At 34.7% G+C, this 17269-nt stretch overlaps 1 non-coding gene and 1 pseudogene across 1 annotated transcript; one reads left to right on the top strand and one right to left on the bottom strand.

Annotated features, from left to right (window-relative positions):
• Positions 1 to 4974: 4974 nt before the first annotated feature.
• Positions 4975 to 7531, top strand: LOC120114560 (annotated as a pseudogene).
• Positions 7532 to 16027: 8496 nt separating this feature from the next.
• On the bottom strand, positions 16028 to 16131 carry LOC120114570. The gene has a single exon (XR_005515409.1). It is a non-coding gene; the product is annotated as a small nucleolar RNA R71 (small nucleolar RNA).
• Positions 16132 to 17269: the final 1138 nt, after the last annotated feature.

Genomic DNA, 17269 nt, shown 5'->3' with positions numbered 1-17269 from the left:
AAGACATGAAAAAAGTGTGTAGTGTAAAAGATTGAAGATGATATACACTATTTTAAATTCATGCCTTGTAAAGAATCTACATTATTCACGTCTTTTTTTTCATTGACATTTCACATCAACTCAGATAAACTTAAAAATTTTAGACAGTCAGAGAATCTACACTATTGATGTCCTTTGCTTTTCATTGATATTTACATCAACTGAAAGAATCTACACTATTTACGTCCTTTGCTTTGCATTGACATTTCACATCAACTCAGATAAATTTAAAAAATTTAAAGTAACATAATCTACACTATTCTACCAAAATAAAAAAATTAATATTTGTTAACTTTAGTTTTAAAATGATATAGATTTTTCATATTTATTTACATATTTGTTTAGACATTTTTCAAAGTTATTTTAATTAAAAGTTAATTAATGACAAATTTTATAACCATTTTAAGGGTGAACACATATATTATTGATATAAATTTTTTATACAATTAAATGTCGATTACAAAAATATTACTTAAATAAACAAATATATTACTTATATTTGCGCAATTCTTGCTGATGTCGAGGAATGGATAATAGTAATGATGTGGTGCTCGTCAATTTTGTCGTGGTTGTCCACCTTCGTCATTTTCGTCTTCTTGCAGTTCTGGTGTACTATTCATTACTGCACCACTTTGATTTCCACCTTCGGGTGAAAACGATGGAGTATTCAATGTATTTGATTCTATCATTGACGTCATCGACTCAAATTGCACACCGAAATTGTCACGAGATTGACCGTATTGAAGATGATCATCCCATGACCACTTACTCCCGTTTCTTCTATCGAAAAGTTTTATGAATGTGGCACTTGATCCCTGGAACTTATTACCCACACCGCTTGACACTCCATCAATGCTTGATATGGAGCATATCCACCATAACTTTCTTGAGATGGATAATAATTTGCATAAGCATAAGATGAAGATGTTGATGAAGATAATGATTTTTTTGCATATTTTTCCTTCATTTCCTCCCATTCGAACTGATCCTCCGGCGTTGTCAATTATGAATTCCCATTAGCTTCATAATTTTGGAGGTAGGGAGAAACTGTAAAATCAAAATCTTCGGGTTGAACCTCGGAACAATTAGGCAAATGTAAATGCATCTCATGTAATTGTTGTATGAATATAACATGCTTCCTCAACCAATCTTCCATATGCTTCCCACACACATCTATTTTATGGAAATCATCCATGTTATATATGGAAATTTCCATCGGTTGGTGAAACCCAAATTGTCGCAAAACTCTATTGGTGGCATGGATCTCAACAATTGCAAAATGGATCAATGGTGTTAACGGCACACCATGTCTCCGCTCCTTTAAAGAAAAATGGAGGTAGACACCGTTGGATCTATGACGCACAATACGATAACCAATTAAACTGTCAAAAATATTATGTTAGTATAATTAAAGAATTAATATTACAAATTTCAATGTTAATGCAAAAATTATTAATATTTACCTCATATCTACCGTGATATCGATCCTCATCCGGATATATACTTTGGTTGCACTCGATAACTTTGTATCGGTTATTCGGTGCCACCATCTAAACAAAAAATTAACAACTACATTATTTATTGTCATTTTCAAAAATATTTAATTAAACTTTAAATATATGAATTTACCTTGTGACGAGAGGAAACTCTATAGGAGCAGATGTAATAGGCGTAAAAAAATGGGAGATGATACCATGCCCATGATTGGAGCAAAACTAAACAACCCGCTACATCCGCTTTTTTTCCTCTAACCACTATGGTCGCCTTGCAAAGTTCACGATACAAAAAGTCCAAAATTGCAAAACCCCAAATGTATTGGCGACAAACAAGGAAATCCTCCAATACCTGAAGATATTGGGTGTGCACCAAATTGCTCGATTTATCTGGTAGCAAGATCCCTCCAATCAACGTCATAAGATATGCTTGGGCTGCATATTTCACCTCTTGCTTAGTTGATTGTCCATCTACTCTAAATTCTCTTTCCAACCACATCATCTGTATCTGCATCCCATCAATGACATCGGCTGAAGCCTCATTTCCCAATAAATTATAAATAATGCATATCGCACATAATTGTTGCGAAGCACCAATGGCATACCATTAATCGGAACACCAAATTGATACTTGACATCTTCCAATGTTATCATCACGTCACTAGAAGAAAAATGAATCGTATGCATTTCGGGCCTCCAACGCTCAATCAACACCGATATCAGTGCCGACATCACCTTAAAATCACGAAGAAACGTCGTTGGATATAATTCGAATTGTTGAAGATATATCACAATCCGCTGATGTGGCTCTTGTCATTCCTCGATGAAGAATGCCTCGTTCTTCTTGCTACAATTTGAAAATTAATTAATTAATAAAATTATATAAATAATTATTATTAATACTAATTTTTTTCAAAAGTAAAATAAAATAAAACAAATTAAATTTACCGTAGTCAACTCAGTTGACGAAATACAAACATCATTAAGACGTAATATTTCTTCTCTTGAGGCAATTCCAACACAAAATCTTCAACAAAAAAGTTTTTACTCTCAATAAAATATTTGATTTCAAGTAAAAAATCAATCTAACCCAAACTTCTATTTATACTACTCTATTCAAGACTATAAACTACTAGTTTTTTTCAAATTGAAAATAGATGTTAGAATTCGTCACACCGACGTGACTAGTTCCATTGAATTTAAAAAAATTGTCCGTTCACCAACGATCAACCCAACGGTCAAAAACTTCAAATTTTTGACTCGTTCTATTAAAATAATATTTTTTACGATGGTTTTTAAAATTTCAAAAATATTATTTTTTAGTCCCTGAAAATATATTTAATATATTCGACCAGAAGAAATTTTAAAATTATATCACAATCTGAACGCCAAATTGATACAATCCTGAAAATATATTTAATATATTCGACCCTGAAATTATTTTAAAATTATTGCAAAGCACCAATGGAATACCATTAATCGGAACGCCAAATTGATACGCTCTTCCAATGTTATCATAACGTCACCTGAAGAAAAATGAATCGTATGCATTTCGGGCCTCCAACGCTCAATCAACACCGATATCAGTGCCGACATCACCTTAAAATCACGAATAAACGTCGCTGGATATAATCCGAATTGTTAAAGATATATCACAATCCGCTGATGTGGCTCTTGTCATTCCTCGATGACGAATGCCTCGTTCTTCTTGCTACAATTTGAAAATTAATTAATTAATAAAATTATATAAATAATTATTATTAATACTAATTTTTTCAAAAGTAAAAAAAAATAAAACAAATTAAATTTACCGTATTCAACTCAGTTGACGAAATACGAACATCATTCAGACGTAGTATTTCTTCTCTTGAGGCAATTCCAACACAAAATCTTCAACAAAAAAGTTTTTACTCTCAATAAAATATTTGATTTCAAGTAAAAAATCAATCCAACCCAAACTTCTATTTATACTACTCTATTCAAGGCTATAAACGACTAGTTTTTCCAAATTGAAAATAGCTGTTAGAAATCGTCACACCGACGTGACGAGTTCCATTAAATTTAAAAAAAATTCCGTTCGCCAACGATCAACCCAACGGTCAAAAACTTCAAATTTTTGACCCGTTCTATTAAAATAATATTTTTTACGATGGTTTTTAAAATTTTAAAAATATTATTTTTTAGTCCCTGAAAATATATTTAATATATTCGACCCCAGGGACCCACTTCCCACGGCCCATTAAAAAATTATATTTCACGGAACTCGTCACTTTGACGTGATGAGTTTCAGCTACACTGTAACTTTTGCTGTAGATCCCAAAATAAAAATAGAATTAACTTATTGGGCTAAATAATCAGCCCACTAACAATATTTCACTAATTCCACCTCAATAATTTTATATAATAGTCTATGTGAATTTTACATTAAATTTTATATGTTTTTAAATTATTTATTTAATTAACATGTAAAATAAACAATATCATATTAACGTAAAATATATATCAATTATGATATAAATTATTATATAAATGTCGTTAAGAATTAATATTTTTGTAAGTACCTTTAATATGAAACAATTTAACTGAAAAATAAATAATGGCCAAATTTATAGTTATAACTGTACCAATAAAAGATCTAATAGTGTGTGATGCTTGGTGTTTTTGTCTTGAAATGAAGTTATGAAGGGATTTAGATTACGATAATAAGCTTGATGGTAACTAGTTGGGCTGTAAATGAGACGAGATAGATTACGAGTTACTCGAGATCGATTTGATTAAGGCTCGATAAATACTCGGATCGAATGAACTCGACTCGAGCTCGACTTAAGTTCTTAACGAGCCGAATCGAGCAACTCGATATTAGACTCGAAAAGCTCGTGAGCAACTCGAAAATATAATATATTAAGATTTTATTTTTTAAAATAAATTATTAATAATATTAATATTTATGTATTGTTTTTTTAAAAAATATAGTAAGATTTCATGTATTTAAGGTTCATGTTCAAGTTTGAGCCTTCAATCGAGTTAAGTTTAAGAAATTTTTTCATTTCGAGCATTTTCGAACTACACGAGCTTCAGTTTAGGATTTCGAGTTCGAGTCGAGCTTGAAAATTTTAAGTTCGCGAGTTTTCGAGTCGAGACGAGCTTCATTTCAAATTTTTCGAGTCGAGACGAATTCCATTTCAAAATTTTCGAGTTAAATCAAACTCAACAATACTCGAGATTCGGCTCGTTTACACCTCTAATAACTAGTAGTTTAGAAACAAAGAGCTTAGCACTAATGAAAGTTGGATGACATTAAACTGTGAACAGTGAGCCGCCATCCCCACGAGCTTTGACCAAAACGGCCTCCAAAGGCGAATCCTACTCTCTTTTCAACGTTCAAGCTTGCCTTTAAACTTCCCAGAAACCCCCCTTAAGACAAAAAAAGGAAAAAGAAAAGAAAAGAAAAGAGGAGCCTTTGCGAGTCGTGACCATCTTCTCTTCTTCTCCTCCGCCATATATCACTCTTCGCGTATCTGCCTCTCTTTTTCTCTCTGTTTATGGCGTCTTCTTACACCAGCCTTGACTCCTCTGCCAATACCAACGCCTTCAGTTTCTCCGCTCACCCCTTCATGACCACCTCTTTCTCTGATCTCCTCGCTTCCGGCGGCGGAGCCGACGATAATCCTTCTTCCAACGACCCCAAGCGTGGAGGCGGGTTGTCCTTGTCCGATCGGATTGCTGAGAGAACCGGCTCCGGTGTCCCCAAGTTTAAGTCTCTTCCTCCTCCTTCACTGCCTATCTCCCCCTCAGGTGTCTCCTTCTTCTTACTTTGCTATACCCCCCGGACTCAGCCCCGCCGAGCTCTTGGACTCTCCTGTTTTGTTGAGCGCTTCTAACGTAAGAATATTCGCATCAGAAATGATTTTTTTTTTTGGTTTTTTGTTTTTGATTAAAGCTTTCCTTTGTTGTATTGTCTGATTGGATTTATAAACCTGTTTCGATTGATGGGTGATTCTTATATTTTTGTTTTACGTACAGATTCTGCCGTCTCCTACCACCGGAACATTTCCACCTCAAGCTTTCTTCAACTGGAAATCAAGTTCTGGAAATAACCAGCAGAACTTCAAACGAGAAGACTATAATAGCTACGATTTCTCTTTCCAAACTCAGGCAAGAGCAGCCGCCGGTTCTTCAACCGTGTTTCAATCGTCAACCAACGCGATTCAAACTGTATGTAAATCCTTCTTTAAAGCAATTCAAGTCCCTTCATCTTTTTTTTTCTTTCTAAGAAAGAACATTTTTCATTGAATTTATTGATTCAGGCACAACAGCAAGCATGGAGTTTGAAAGAATCCGCCAAGGAAAACGATTTTTCCTCGGGGAAGAACATGGTTAAATCCGAGTACAATCAGATGCAGAGTTTCTCCCCTGAGATAGCCAACATTCAAAGTAACTCCCAATCCCAAAGCTTCCAATCGGATTACGGAAATTACCAGCAGCAGCAATCTCAGTCAATTAGAGGGAACAGGAAATCCGACGATGGATACAACTGGAGGAAATATGGACAAAAGCAAGTGAAAGGAAGCGAGAATCCAAGGAGTTACTACAAGTGCTCGTACCCCAATTGCCCGACAAAGAAGAAAGTTGAGCGTTCCTTAGACGGGCAGATAACCGAGATAGTTTACAAGGGTAGCCATAACCATCCTAAGCCTCAGTCAACGAGGCGATCGTCGGCTTCTTCGTCTTCCATTGCTATCCAGACCTCGAGTGCTGCTAGCTCCGAGATTCAGGAGCATTCACTTATAACTTATGGCAGTGGACACATGGATTCCGTTGCAACACCTGAGAATTCTTCTATATCAGTTGGTGATGATGATTTTGAGGGTTCTCAGAAGACTAAATCTGGAGGAGACGAATTCGATGAAGACGAGCCTGAGGCTAAAAGATGGTATGTCTGTTTCATCTTGTAAATTCTTTTCTTCCTGCTTGCTATTGTGCTGAACTAACATTGATAATACTTGTTTCAGGAGGAGTGAAGGTGAAAACGAAGGAATTTCAGCTCCTGGGAGTAGAACTGTGAGGGAACCAAGAGTTGTAGTTCAAACAACCAGTGACATTGATATTTTGGACGATGGATATAGATGGAGAAAATATGGGCAAAAAGTGGTCAAGGGAAACCCAAATCCAAGGTAAATTTCTGCTTCATTTAAGTGGCAGGATGTCCTAATGTTTTCTTTCTTTTTTGATAATGATGTCCTAGTGTCTTCATTCCTTAAAAATTGAGTTCTGTCTTTCGGAAAGGTTAGAGATTGTTTCAAGTAGATAAGGTGCAACTTTAAAGTGTCTTCAATGGGGAATATGCTTTAAAGTCCTATGTTTCTTTTAGTGGTTTTGGTGCTCCAAATTTTGACCGGCGATACATACAGGAGCTACTACAAGTGCACACATCCAGGATGTCCGGTGAGAAAGCACGTGGAGAGAGCCTCGCATGATCTTAGGGCAGTGATCACAACCTATGAAGGAAAGCACAACCACGATGTCCCGCCAGCTCGCGGCAGCGGCAACCATTCGGTCAATAGATCTTTACCCGACACCACCAACGGGGCACTGGCAATAAGGCCATCACCTGTTAACAACCCGATGAGCAACAACCCTCTTCGTGGTTTGAGGACATCGGAAGGCGAATCACCCTTCACGCTGGAGATGTTGCAGGGTGCCGGAAACTTCGGATTCTCGGGATTTGGAAACTCAGGAGGGTCTCTGATGAATCAACAACATGACGTAAACAATATGTTCTCCAGAACCAAGAAAGAACCGAAAGATGAAGCGTTCATCGAGTCATTGCTATACTGAAATTACTCCAAAAAAGTATATGAATAAGAAGCTCAGGTTCATTTAATTAATTACATTCTGTTTGTTTCTTGTATATTCCACTTTGATTTAGGATGGTGTAAAAGCATACTATTTTTTGACTGTTTTGAGGCCACACTGCCTTGGGGTGGACATGAACATGACAATTTCCTTTTTCTTGTATCACATGCCAGTGATTCATTTTTCCTCTTTTATAAAGACAATTTGTTAAAATGGTACGTCATGATATCACAGTTGAATCGTCACGAGTTACATAAGCGTGATTTGAATAGAGAGGTTTGAACGGGTCAAAAATGTGGAGCTGAGGATATTTTAGTAAAGGTCAACTTGCAACTACAGGTAGAAAACAGATGGATGGTTCCGTCCCGAATGAATGTATCTAATATTACATTTTGATTGTATACCGTTAAAAATTTAATTAAACTATTGACATAATATTTTTATTTTAAAAAATAACACAACATTATTTTATAATTATAAGTTAATATTTTTATTAATTTTTTTAACAATAAATGATTAAAATGAAATTAAAAATTAAACTTTAGATATAATTTTAAAAAAAATTAACTATATCATCAAAATGGAAAAAAGTAATAGTTAAGATATTAAACTTATAGTTTATCCATAAAAAGATGGAGTGGGACATTTCCGTGGCGCATACGGCGCTACATTTGTAGAAAAAGTTTCCGGTGGCCCCTCTTTCACCTAATAACAACAAATAGTCACATACACGTCCGCATCGACGCGGCTATCTAATATCTATCTACATTAACTTTTGCTGTCCCTTAATCCATCATTAAGCTTCGTTAATTATAGTAATTAATTATGGGGCTGCTTTTGTTTTTGTTCCTTATTAAATAATCATTGTCAAATAGTTTAATGCTGGGTTAGATCCCAACCATTCCCAACTTTCAAGGTTTAGGAAAGCACAGACAATGAAAAAGCAATCACCAATAGCTTTCGGAATGTTTATGTTTGATCCATAAAAGATTTGCCCAAAGTAAATTATTAGTTAATTTATAAGAATAATATTCATTTCAAATATTACTATGAGAATAGCATGCAAATATACGAGTTTTTACCGAAAAATTGCATTAATAATAAAATATTATCTGTCACGCATCAATTCCCTAAATTTTACCGATCTAGTACCCTTTCTAATAAGACGCGTTGCAAGGGCTGCACTTTCGATGGGTTTTGTTTGAGCTGGCGCCACGGTGGGAAGGCGCGTTCCCGGGGATGCGTATTCGTGGGAAATTCTAACACATGGAAGGCGCGGTGCGGGGGACGCGCCTTCCATTACCCCCCTTCAATTATTACCCGAAGATCCGGCCAATCACCCATTCCCATCCCCTATAAATACCCCCGAATTCAACTATCAAACCACACCAAAATTACTTTCACATTATTCATTCTATTAATTTCTTCTACAAAGCTAAATAGATTTTGTTATAGTTTTTAGAAGGTAAAATATTTTTATTATATTATATTTATTTAATATTTAATTATTTTACCAAATTTGATTGTACTAATTATTTTTTATTACTTTTTGTGGCTGTAAAATGGAATATGGGATGTTACGATTGGACGAGGATCATAGCTCGAGACATTTTGTCGATACAATAATAATATTAAATTGTGTTATTTAAATTATTATGAATATTTTTTTATTTTTTAGTATTAATTTATTTTTAATTCGTATACTATTTATTTAATTATGGGAATGATCGTATATTAGAAACATTTATTTGTTTTTTGCATAAATAAGACTCAACACTAAAAATTTCATCTACTACATCTCTCAAACTTCTCAAACCGTCTAACTCTTAATCTTTGAAACTCTCAATCTTTGAAACTCTCAAACTCTCAATCACAAACTCTCAAAATGAGGCGTATTTCAACTATTGTTTACTACGATAGAGAAGTTTGGGAAGATGAAACTGACATTGCCTTCATATCAAATCATTATATCACCTTATCCTTAAAGAGAAACATCATTCTTGAGGAGTTGATCACTAAAATTTCAATGAAGGTTCATGTTGGGAGTACTAGAAGACTGTTCTCACTTCAGTACAGATTTCTGACTGCACTATTTCTGTTAACTTATACATTGTTTGTACTCTCCAACGATGACGATGTTGCTATGATGGTTGATGCTCAAAATCAAAATTCAAACGGTGTTACAAAAATGTATGCCACATTTGTTGAAGTGTAAGCGATTCGTGGTATGTCATTATGCTCTCACTATGGGATGACTCAACAAGCTGATCAAGTTGACAGCCTAACTCAAGTAATGTGTTGTGATTTTACCTAGTTAATGGTAAATCCGCATCTTGGTACCATTCTATCAAGTTCGATGGGGAGACATTCGTAAGAAGCTTGTTACGATCTCTATCGAGGTGGCTCCACGAACAATCCGTATGGCAACATCGCTTCCAGTTCAAGGTGAATACATTCATATGCTAATTTTTTTGACCTGAATATGGAGATTCCCTCGACACAAAAATCTATTCAATACTTATTTGACACTATGCCTTCAAGTTCCAAGGAAAGACATTCAACTACGAGCTTCTTCGACCTTAATGTGGAGATGTCTACGACACAGTACTTAGTTCAAAACCCGTATGACACGATACTTTCAAGTTCAAAAGGAAATAATCAACTACCAACTTGTTCGACCTAAATACCGGCATCACAAAGGAACCCTTATCTACACCAGAAGAACCTCTTCGTGAGCCAGGTACGAATGGTGTTGAGACTGGACTAGTCGTTAAGACCGAATAAATCTAATTCAATATGGACTCTGATGACGATGATGCAAATAAAGTTCCCACAAATACGATACACACCTAACCTCCAACATACATGTATGAAATTGACTATGATGCAATGTACAGGCCATAATTTGAGGATATGCCTAATGTTGGTGACTATATATTTAACTCATCAATAAATGATGGCGAATTATATATCAGAATAGAGTTTTCATCAAAAGAAGAAGCGATGATTGCAATTAAGAATTACAACATTCATAATTTTATTTACTCTAGAGTCGACTGATCCACCACTGAAAAATATGTATGTTATTGTGTCCAACGTGATAACAAATGCAACCGGATGGTTCGCGTATCGAAAAGGAAGAGGAAGAACAACATATGGGAACTAAAAATATACAATGGTCTCATACATGTTGTGCTAAAGAGATTAACCAGGACCATCCCAACTTGGACTCCGATATTATCTGCCAAGCCATTATGCCCATGGTCAAAGCATGTTCCCAGATAGCTATTGTAGTGTTGATTTTAGCTATACAATCTCAATATGGGTACACCATCTCCTACAGGAAATCATGGAAGGCAAAGTAGAATGCCATTAAACAATTTCACAGTGAGTGGGATTCATCTTACAACGAACTACCAAGTTGGTTTAATGTAGTGCGCATATTGAATCCTGGGACAATAGTCGACTTTGAAACTTGCCATGCATACCACAATGATAGAGTTCTTTGAGATCGATGCCAATTCTACCAACTTTTTTATACTTACCCATAGTGCATTAATACTGTGAAATACTACAAGCCTGTGGTCCAAATTCATGAGACATTCTTATATGGAAAATAAAGCAAGTTTTACTATTGGCAGTTGTCTAAGATGATAATCGCAAAATTCTTCTAATTGCTTTCGCCTTTGTTGAATGTGAAGATACATATTCTAAACCAGCTGCGGTGGCATCTGAACCAGCTGCGGTGACAACTGAAATGGATGTGGTGTTATCTGAAATGGTTGTGGTTCTATCTAAACCGACAATGTACCCATGTATAGTGGCGGGTTGGGAATGTAAACTAGTGTAGATGGTGGCTGTTGTGATGGTTCCATTCCTTCAGCTGAGGACAAGCCGAAAGTGTAAGTTTTCCATCCATAAATTAAGGGACGATGATGTTGTGACGGTGGACGATTTTCTCGATATCAATGAATGCTCCTCCCTCTTGTTTCTTCAAAAATTAAGAATGGCTTCCCGTTCGTGTTGAAACACTGATAATAGTCATCCACAAACGAATAATGATCACATAAATCGGCTCCCTGGGGGAATGCATCCACGTCAATCCTCCCAGATCATTATCCACTCGTTGTGCTTCATTAATCAGTTGACATCCTTTTTGCCCCTTCTATCGACATTATGCATTTTGTCGAGATTCCTAGGTGTTTTAGGAATATATTATATGAAACCAAATTAACAGAACACGCGATCTATAGGATACCACTTGACAATAGCATAACATATTAGAGGAACCACCGCCATTCATACATTTACTAAGCCAATAAAGTGAGGTGGGATGCAAAGCCTCATTTCTTTAGTAGAATAAGGAGCCCATTAAAACTAATATATATATATAATTATTATCAAAATAATATTCTAATTATATAACGATAATTAAAGATAAATAATAAAATTTAAATACATACTTCTGTACCAGCCTTTTGATCAATGAGTAGTCGAATTTCTTCCAATTCGTATGATATATCACGATGATTTTTCCTTGTACATGATCACCTATTCAATGTAAAAAATATTTCATTATATACTCAAAAAATTATTTATATACGAGCCTCAGTATTGAAATTACCTCAACAATAACGAGAAGACTATCGGGTTATTCACGACCAAACATAAAAAGGGTATGCAATACCACACCCTTGATTGGAGAAGAAGGAGACATCTATCGATAGTATTTTTTTCGATAATCAGTTGCCCAACATATTTCTCTATACAGAAATGCCAAAATTGCAGAGCCCCAATTGAGTGCGCTGGTAACGTGAAAATCTTCGAGGTGACTCAACCACATACAATGAACTTGGTTGCGAGATTTATCGGGCAAATACGCAAGCCGAGCAAATATTTTAGCTTGTTCCTCATATCAGTCTTCACTCAAATGTTGAAAATCTATTTTCAACCATGATAACAGTATTCGACCACTGTTGGAATTAATCGGGACACCTCTAAGATACTCATGGCATAAGGAATGCCAATCACTATCCGCCACACCAAAAATAACGTCCTCAGCTATCGAAAGCCCCAACTATATGAAAACATCCTCCAACGTAATAGTACACTACCCACACAGAAGATGGAATGTGTCTGTCTCTGGTCTCCACTCTCAATTAGTGCAGAAATAAGGTCGGGTTTAAGTTTACAGTGCCATTCATATTTCGCTATGTAACCAAATCTAGCCTCGACTAAATAAATCCAGACATGATGTGATATCTCTAACATAGCGTTACGAATAAATGAATCTAATATACGGTCATTCCCCTAATTAAATAAATAGTATACAAATTAAAATATAAACTAATACTAAAAAATTAAATAAATAAAACATTCACAATAATTAAAATAACACAATTTAAACTTGTTACTATATCAACAAAATGACTTACGATATGATTCTCATCTAAACACAACAACTCGCTTTCCATTTTATAATTGCAAAAAGTAATAAAAAATTAATAAATAAAATATAATAAAATAATAAACTATTAAATGATTATAATATAATAAAAAAATTCTTCTAAAACTATAACAAAACCTACTTAAAGCTTGATAGAAGAAAGGAATAGAATATTTTTAGTATGGTTTGGGTGTTGTATGAGGGGGTATTTATAAGGGGAGAGGGATAGGTGGTTGGCCGATATTAAAAGATGGTAGGTGGTATTAATGTGGAAGGCACAATTCCTGTAACGTGCCTTCATACAGTTGTCAGAATTCCCCGCGAAGGTGCATCCCTGGGGACATGCCTTCCCATCATGGCGCCACCTCGGATAAAATCCATGAAAGGCATGGTTCTTGTAACGCGCATTCCCTCCACATTTGCAAGGCGCCGTCCCTGCCACACGTCTTATTATCACTCTGTCAGAAAGGGTACTAGATCGATAATATTTGGAGAAATGGTGCCTGATAGGTAATATTATATAATTTGGGTATTTTTGGGTAAAAACTCCCAAATAATATCAGATCTAGAAATAATATTATTTTTATCCTGTAAGATAAAAATGTTTTCAGCTGGTCAATCTTTATCCTACGTGGCAAGGTGTACAAGAATATTATTTTTTAAATAATTCATTATAAAATAATTGATATTAAATTAATTTGTTTTCGTAAGTATATACACTTCTGTTTGATAAATACTTGATTATATTATAAAAGATAAAAATATAATTTTTTCACATTAGAATTGTTGAGTTCGATATTTATAATGAAAGAGAAAATATTAATCATTCCACTCACGGATGACGAATTGATCTATGTCAATTAGTTCTACAGTGTGATCATCATAGATTATACATCGAATTTCTTCATATTAGACAATTTCAACATGATCATCATTATAATCATCACTAGTAATTTATCCATCATCACCGTGTACTAATGTGGTATATTGGTTTATTGATGCGCCTTAGTCATGCATTGATGAGTGATAAATGTGAAGAATAATAATTACATGAGATATCCTATCAATAATCTCACCACTAAATGGAATCAACAAAACTTTGAGGAATGTCATCAATAAATATGAGGTTGTTAATTGATATTTAAAGATAGAAGAGTAGTTTTAGTTAATATTGACGCATATGTAGCATCCGTCATGTCTGATAGTATTGGAGTATAAAATTTTGAATAGGACTCGATTTGTGATAACCCTCTAAAAGAGTTATCATATATGTTCTTTTTACCTAGTTTTAGTTTGAACTTAAACATTATTAGGAACATATTAGGATCTTTTGTACATAATTTTATACATATTGCATCATGAGAGCTGGTTAAGTAACTTTGGGCTAAATATGATATTTATTGCTGAAATCTGATACACTGATGTTGCAGTATTATGCTATGTTATAGGTGATGCTGTGAAGAAATGTTGACATGGTCCCTGTGTATAGCTGAAAGCAACTGTTGAGTCACAGTAGGTTAATAGAATTTTCTGGAATGGGACAACTAGTAGAGAAACTGTCAATTAGCTGAAATTCACCTAAAATGTGGAATATTTTCATTGGGTGGTGGTCGATTTATTTAGCCTATAAACATGAGAGGCCTTCACACCACTTGAGCATCTGATTTTTTATCTCTAAAAATTCTCTCTACCTATTTTATCACCGATCAACCATGGCTGCCTGATTTCATTGCTAGGACGTGCTGCAACAGCTGACAACATTACAATGTAGCAGTGGTGATTGAAAAGTTCCATTTCAATCTTCGTTACTTCATTGAGACAGGGAAGTAGCCAGTTAGATTTGGATGTTTACTTAAATGTTTGGATGTTATTTTGTTATGGACATCATGTGTTTGTTTAAATGCTTTTTATTATGATTTATGTTTTTACTTTTATTTCATGTGTTGTCGAACTTCTTTAGATGTTTTTAGGAATGATACCATCTTTATGTATGTTCTATCTATGATATTTTGAAATGAATATTTTGGATATTGCAACAACTTATGTCCAACATTGTTATTTGTGAAAAAAAAGTTAGTATATTGAGATGTATAATGCCAATGTTATGAATTGTTAATTGTTTGATTACTTGAGTTAATGAAGGTTAATTCCTACTAATTAGATATTATTAATCTTTTCGTAACGCATGAATATAAGGTTCTATGAATGATCATAATGAAAACTGCCAAATATCATTAGCATCCATTTTATCCTTGATCTCTTCAATATGTTGTAACACTACCCGACATTCACCATTCTGATTTAATTGTTTGTTGTTCATATTTTATTTCACCCTTGCAACCAATACTTCTTCAAACTTGTCACACAGCTCTTTTTTAACCTATTTTGCTCTATGCGGTTTAACGTACGAAGCTTTCAAAGCTTCCACATTATTAATTGAATACGATAGTGTATGCTTGCACTTTATTGTAGCATTATCATAACATCAAGTTTTTGGCGCCATTGTCGGGAAGCAATGGTTTTGTATTAGAGTTATCTTTTCATTTATTTACTTGTTTATTTTCATTCGTTGGTACCTATTTCCTTTCTTAGCTTAGTGTTGCTGGTGTATGACTACAAAAATGACGACAAATTAGAACTATTTGATCCTGAAATTGAACAAACATTTTATAGTCATAGAAGAGAAGTGAATCATGATTAAGAAAACATGAATGTTGGACATGGTAAAAATATTTTTTCGCCATTATAACACGATGAAGACAATGAGTTGTCAGGTGGAAATGAAGTTAACCAGTTATAATATTATAATATTGTTGATCGCAACTGGTGATCAGGGAACACGATGTACCAAAACTGGATGGCTTAAATCATGGCATCGTCCGACCAACCATTCATGTTGTCCATTTTGAACTAAAGTCTGTGACGTTCCAGATGCTGCAGTCAATGGGGGCAATATAGCAGTTCAATTACTGAATATCCTAGATCACATTTCAAAGCATTCATGAAGGTGTGTAACTCGTTTGTACAATAAGGAGTACCTGAGGAAGCATTGAAACTGAAATTGTTTCTATACTCGCTCTGTGACAAAAGCTAGAACATGGCTTAACTTACTACCGCCTAGTGTTATAGCATTATGGAATGAGTTAGCACAAAATTTTTTTGCTGAGATTTAATCTACCCAATATGAATGCCAAGCCGAAGAATGACTTAATCTTTTAACCAGTTGGATGATGCAAATTTATATGAGACATGGGAACTTTTCAAGGACTTATTATGTAAATGCCCAATGCATGGATTTCCACATTGGACGCAAATAAGATGTTTTATAATAGCTTGAATATGCAAACTCGTATGGTTATTGATGCTTCTGCTAATGGAGCATTGTTGGATAAGACCTATAATGAGGCTTATGATATTTTAGAAAAAATATCGAATAATGATTATTAATACCCCAACACAAGGAATATATTTGGCAGATGCAATGCTGCAACAATGGATAGTGATGCCTTCAATTCAATGGCTTCACAAATCACATCATTGATAGATATGGTAAAGAAATTGAAAAAACTGGGGGTATATATGAGGTAAAAACTGCATCTCTTTCAAGTGTTTATTGTGGTAATGATCATAACTATGAGGAATGCCCACAAAACCCCAAGTACTACGTGAGAAATTAAAATAGGCATGACAATGCCTATGCGTATGGTAACACGTATAATTCCAACTTATGTAACCATCCCAATTTATCTTGGAGAATAAAAAATGTTTCAAATCCCAATATGTTGTTTCAATCAAATACACAACAGTATTACAACCACCAGTAGAGAATGCCCTAGTATTAGTCACAACAACAAGTAGCAATGTCACAACAACGTTAAAACTATCCAGGACTACATTCAAACAAAACCTCATCCTCAACATCTCTTGAATCTTGGTTGAAAGAATTTATGTCAAGAACCGAGGTAACAATCCTAAGTTAATCAACATCGCTGAAGGCATTGAAAAATCAAGTGGATAATTGGCGAACACAATAAGCAATAGGTAGCAAGAGACACTACCTAGTGACACCAAAAATCTAAAGCCTTTGCAATAAGCATTGTAAAGCCGTCACTACAAGAAGTGTCCTTCACATTGGGAAGCCTACGCTGAGCTTAAAAAGAAAGATTATGAGAGGCTTGAACAATAAGACAAAAGCAAAGAAATGGAAATGGACTTTGAGCCATAAGATGTGGATGCTGCAGCAAAGAAGATGGGATAATGTAGTAATTCTAGGCCATTGCTAACAGCAACACCAACAACACTACCACTTGTAGTTCCTCCAATATGAGGCAGCCAAATCCAAGACCTCCACAACCATTTCCCTAAAGATTTAAGAAGATAAAAGAGGACCAGTAGTACAAAGAATTCACTGATGTTCTTAGGCAATTGACAATTA

This window comes from Hibiscus syriacus, unplaced genomic scaffold (genome assembly GCF_006381635.1).
Source record: "Hibiscus syriacus cultivar Baekdansim isolate YM2019G1 unplaced genomic scaffold, ASM638163v2 tig00110234_pilon, whole genome shotgun sequence".
In the NCBI taxonomy this organism is placed as follows: Eukaryota; Viridiplantae; Streptophyta; class Magnoliopsida; order Malvales; family Malvaceae; genus Hibiscus; species Hibiscus syriacus.
Note: the sequence above shows the minus strand (reverse complement) of the source record. Positions and strands in the feature narration are given on the sequence as shown.